The sequence below is a fragment of the Equus przewalskii genome, chromosome 8, assembly GCF_037783145.1.
Source record: "Equus przewalskii isolate Varuska chromosome 8, EquPr2, whole genome shotgun sequence".
Taxonomy (NCBI): Eukaryota; Metazoa; Chordata; class Mammalia; order Perissodactyla; family Equidae; genus Equus; species Equus przewalskii.
The window spans coordinates 6,409,758-6,415,757 of record NC_091838.1 but is presented as its reverse complement, the minus strand read 5'-3'; the positions used below and the strand labels follow the sequence as shown (position 1 = coordinate 6,415,757).

General features: G+C 38.3%; 1 long non-coding RNA gene across 1 annotated transcript; it reads right to left on the bottom strand.

Annotated features, from left to right (window-relative positions):
- Nucleotides 1–1,929: 1,929 nt before the first annotated feature.
- Nucleotides 1,930–4,591, bottom strand: LOC139085002 (uncharacterized). Its single transcript, XR_011542952.1, has 2 exons — nt 4,446–4,591; nt 1,930–2,116 (listed from the first exon to the last, which is right to left on the bottom strand). It is a non-coding gene; the product is annotated as an uncharacterized lncRNA (long non-coding RNA).
- Nucleotides 4,592–6,000: the final 1,409 nt, after the last annotated feature.

Here is a 6,000-nt window from a genome sequence, read left to right as displayed (position 1 = left end):
AGCTAATACCACCTCTCCCTTTTGAATATTCATTCCCCATCGCAAATAAGTGTCCCTGCTTCCCTTTTTTCGAGGACGCCATGACTCTGGAAATGATTCCTGGTGGTCTCCTGTTTGCCGCAAATATACTTTACTTTGTGAGACAACTTCTTCTGCTGGAGGGTCTGACTTAACTTGACAGGAGGCGAATCCACTTTGGTTTCAGTAACAAAGACTCTCCAGCATCCTGTCTATGAGCACAAGGGCAGGGCAGGTAATTTGCCCTCATATCAGGCCCTGCTGGACCACACAGCAGTCATAAGAGAAACGTTGGTTTAGATTGTGTTATGAATGTCCATGCTCTAGAAATGCCAATGATCCACCCTCGAAGGAGTCTTCTTTGCCCTTCAGGTTTAATTCTTAACGAAGGAGAGTGGATGACATAACACAGGGCCGCTCAACGTTTATGCTTAAGAGACCATATCAGCTACCTTTCTTAAACCTATCCTCAAAGAACAACATAAAACTCATTCACATTCTACTTTTTGCTCTCCATTAGCCTCCCTCCATATGTTCCTGTCCTCCACTCTCTTCTGGCCTCCCGCTCGCTGAGGAGCTTCTGAGTTCCCTGAAGGCTGGGCCTTTTCTCATTCATCTTTCTTCAGCAGTCGTGTTTGTTGAATGAATGACTCTGTCCTTTGAATTTAGATTGTGATTTTCTGAGCAGGGTACTTGCTTAAGGTGGTGTCTAACATATTGCTGTTGTTAAGAATTACCGTCTAGAAATAATGTGTTGTTTTGCTGTATTCACTGGGATCAAGAAAGCTGGGTGGGGAAATTGTTTGGTGTTCCTGTGGCTTGTGAAGCATCCTTTTACTTTCTGGAGTAAATGCTGCAAATAGTGATAGACCTAATTGAATATTTGATGATAATACCTTTGTTCTACTTGCCCCAGGAAGGAGAGACTTTTTCATCAGGATATATTTCTGGTCCTTTCTGTTTACCGGGGAGTTATGTCATTGTTTACCTGGGAATTATTTCAAATATCTTCTCTCCGTTTCTCACCCACTGCTTACGAATGAGCAGAGAGTTTTCACCCAAAGAAGGCAAAGACGCTTCAGTTTAAACATTTGCCCACTATGGAATGGTCTTCCTAAAACTAATCTCATACATCTACCAGCTGAATCAGCAAAACAAATATAAATCAGCAAAAGACTGTGGATCTCTGACGAATCCTGCAGGAGTTCTAGATTCAGTGAGCCACAAACCTAGGTCATAGATACGCAAGGAACTGAGAGAGGTTCCCTTCTATGCTTTTCTGAATATTTCCTGCATCCTCTCCACCCAAATGTGTCTGCCCTCATATCAGCCATTCAAAAACCTAAAATTAACTTGAATTCTATGCAAGATAAATACAGAGTGTGCAGCTGGGAGTGGTAGATCTAATCTATACTCCATGTTGCAAGCAGATAAATCTTAATCATATTACTAATTCATGGACTTCCCTGACTTTTTCTAGATAAGAAAATTCCTTGGCTTTCCTATAGACTCAGGAATGTAACAGGAATCCGGCTACGTCAGGTATTTGACCATCCCTGGGTTATGCATGTCACTTACCAGAAAAGCAGAAGCAGACAGACTTCCTGTTTATAGTTTAACATTCCAGACCTCAACATGTCAAGAGGAAAGAAGGGAAAGTTGTATGTGATGGCATATTATAGTGGCCAACAATAATCACATTGTTCATTGTCTGTGAAATTCTGAGAAAAAGAATTTACCTCAACTCACCTGGGTGAAATCCATCCATTTGTTTCCAAACTCCGCATTGGATGGGGCCTTGGTGTGTAGGATACTGCGGTCAACAGGTGAAGTGGTATACATTCCCACATTCATTTACTTAGCGAACATTTACAAAGACTTTTCTGGGAATCAATCACAGTGGGCTGGAAATTTTTTTAATTAAAAAATTTTTAATTTAAAATTTCTTCAACTGAGCTCTCAGTCTCGAGTTAGAGATGCCAATACATTGTTATATTGCAGTGGTAACGCAGTGGAGGGAGTTACCAAATTCTCCTCCTCAGAGGCAGGTTAGAGAAGTCAGTATGGGATTGATGTCTCTTGAAGGATGACAAGGAATCTATTGGATGGGAGATAGGATTGGATGGAGAATATAACTATATAAATATAATATATATAAATTTATATTATAATATAAAATAAATATAAAATGATTATTTGTGTGCATGGAACTTCTGGAAGTTGGGGAGCAGGCAGTTATTAAAATACAAAAGCTTGTGAACATAATAAGGTTATTTCAATATTCAATAGCCAATTCTATTAGATATGATATAGAATTTAGAAATAATTGAGATCTTAGAGATCATCCAGTTGGGCTCCCTCTTTTAAAGGTGGAGAAAGTGGAGTTATGTGATGGTAAATGAGTTACACAAGGTCTCCCAGCTGTGGGGCAAGAGAACTAGGATCCAAGTGCATGACTTCAGAGGCTGAATAACACTCTAGTTAACAGCATCTTATCTATTTCCCTCTATTGGTGGGATGAATCAAGACTGTAATATGTTTGACTCTATTCACTCTATTTTTTTTTATAATTAATCATTCAGGAGCCTGGTAAACAGAAAAGTTTGTATGGGGTTGGAGCATCACACAAAAACAAACAAACAAAACAAACCCCAAACAAAAAACCTATATGATGAAAAGAAAGATTCATATTTATGTGTTCATAGACATAATCATTATTATATTTTATGTATGAAAAATGCTTTACGCTTTACAAAGTGCTTTCACATGCATCATATCATGAACCGTCTGGGGTAGCCATTACTGCCTCCGTTGTACAAATTAGGAAATTGCAAGTTAGAGTTTGTGACACAATGTCACACAGGTAATAAGTGGCTGTAATTACGAAGACAAAAAACAACAAATGTTAGAGAGGATGTGGAGAAAAGGGAACCCTCATACACTGCTGGTGGAATGCAAACTGGTGCAGCCACCATGGAAAACAGTATGGAGATTCCTCAAAAAACTAAAAATAGAAATAGCATATGACCCAGCTATCCCACTACTGGGTATCTATCCAAACAACTTGAAATCAAGAATCCAAAGTAACATGCACCCCTATGTTCATTGCAGCACTATTCACAATAGCCAAGACATGGTAACAATCCAAGTGCCCATCGACCAATGATTGGATAAAGAAGATGTGGTATATATATATTCAATGGAATACCACTCAGCCATAACAAAAGACAAATTCATCCCATTTGCAGCATGGTTGGGCCTCTAGGGTATTGTGCTAAGGGAAATAAGCCAAACTGAGAAGGACAAATACCATATGATTTCACTCGTATGTGGAGTATGAACAAACACATGGACAAAGAAAAGAGTTCAGGAGAAGGGGGGCAGGGGGCGGGCACAGGAGGTGAAGGGGAGCACTTATGTGGTGATGGACAAGAAATAATGTCCAACTGAAATTTCACAATGATGTAAACTATTATGAATCTCAATTTTAAAAAAAAAGCCGGGGTTCAAATCCATATTTCCCCACTACCCTTGTGGGTTTCTTGCTATTATATTTATATTAAATTTATATTCCCCATCCCATCCTATGCATACTCCCTAATGCATGAAATAGGCAATAGATGCTCTGCACCTTCCCACGTCAGTCAGGAATTCAATCAGTAGTTGCTGCAAACTAGCACTTTTCTTGGAAAATTTCATGGACACGAAGTGGCTTAGGATGTGTCCTCACCTTCAACAGCACGCAATCTAGCTGAGGGAGATGGTGCTGCAATGAATACAATGCGCCATATTACAAGACAGGTTTTAATACAAATCTAAATTCGTGCTGGCTGTCGGCACAGTAAGTATTCCCCAGCTGCCAAATTACATTGAGGAAACACAAGCCCACTGATGATTTATTTTGGAAATCCTAAAACTGAACTCTCTTGTCAACTCACTCTACATTATTTAACTTATTTAATGCAACTTACATGCATTAATGATGCATTAATAATCTGAAAAAAAGGCAATTATAGAAGATCAAGAATAATAGTACTATAATGCCAAATGCAAGATTGTGCAAAAATTCACGTTCATCTGAGATTCCAACGAGGGAATGATATTATTTGGTCTTCTTAATGGAATGTGAAACTTAGACTTGCCACAGATCTAGTTTTCAAAACCCTTTAGCTGTAGAAGCATCAATCCTTGGAGCTACTGGGATATTCACTTTATACCACCAGACCAATTAAAATCGTTGCACAACAGTCAGTTAGCTAAACAGGCGCTCTTATGTTTCAAAGATAGTGCCAAAATCCCGATGCATATAACTGGGACCTAAAAATTTTGCATTCCAACACTGATTTTTTTTTAATAGATAGAAAATGTAGGAAATACTATTTCAAAACTTAGTCCCATGCTACATTTTTTGAGTAATTTGAACTTACTTTCTAAATTCTCCTGAAAGATGATTTATATTTTGCAGAGGTTTAGCATTATTTTGTGGCTTTGTTTTTCCTGTTGATCCACATTTTGCTGTTTTTAAACCTTCGCTTTTCCATATGTCATGGATAATGGCCACTTGTGTCACCTCCTGGGGAAATAACAAAGATAAGAGGTAAACACTTACTTCCCTAACACAGGACTTGATTACATCTGTGTTGATTTTATGGTAGTATTTTGACTGCCCACTGTTACTTAGTGTGACGTTGGAGACATTTGGTACCCCTGACTTTGATGACCTTCCACTCCATTTTCATTGACATCAAATGAAAATAGCCCACATTAAATTTCTAACTTTGGAAGACTTTGGCACAATGGGTTCTCAAACTGGCCACACACTGGAATCACATGGGGTTGTTTTAAGAAAAATACTGAGAACCCAGTCTCATCCATCACCCATAGCGTAGACTCAATGGGTCTGTGGTACAATCTTGCTATTGGGATGTTTAAAAACTTGCAGATGATTTTAATGTACAGCTGTATTTGGAGAGGTACAACCTGGTTTAGAAGAAATCGTCCTAAAAGCTAAACAGGAGTGACTTTTTAAGAACTTGCAAAGGAAGTCTTTAGTCCAAAATTAGAAATATTATGGTCAACATGAAGCTAAGATTTTCATTGATAAAATCCAAGAATGATGCTACCTCTAGTCAGTGGTGTGCCAACAAGTGTTTACAACCAGCTCCTCAAGAACCAAAGCCCTAATTGGTTGTGTTTTGACCTCTGGTGGTGTAAATTCTTCTATCATGGCTGATTTTAAGCTACCAATTGTTTAACAACCGGCTTGCTAAATTCCTGAAAATCTCTCAGCACTTAGGAGACCATTTGAGGCAATTCCAGCCCCAATCGCTGTCTAACTGAGATCAGGTAAGTTGCTCATCCTTTGGGGAGTAGACGTATTTCTTAAGACCTTATTTGTGTTAGAGTAGATAATCACCAATTGCCATTTTTAGAAGTTTCACCAATTGCCATTTTTAGAAGTTGCTTAGATTAGCAGAGTTATGTAGCAATGGTTGTTGGCTTTCCTACGGATTCCTCTTTGTAGATTTCTCAATTGTTTTTATTTTTGTGTAAATAACATTCTTAATAAATTTAGTCACTTGGTGTGCAAATCAACATCAACAGCTCTGAGATCTTATAAAGGTCTGTTTTGAGGCATAAAAATGATCTATTTGAACATCGTGTATATTATTAAATAAAGAATAATAACAAAAGACACTTGTATAATGCTTTTTCTGTGCCAGGCACTGTTCTAAGTCCTTCACATATACAAACTTAGTTATTCTTTACAACTCTTTAAGGTATATTCCATTATCTCCATTTTTACGGATAAAGGAACTGAGGGGCAAAGAGGAGAAGTAACCCACTTGCCCAATGACACACAGCTAGTAAGTAGCGAATTGGAATTTGAACTGGGCAGTCTGACTGCTCTTAACGACCACGTTACATCGAAAAGATCTGCAGAATCAAAGTTATTTTCTGAGACTGTTTTTGAATACTGTG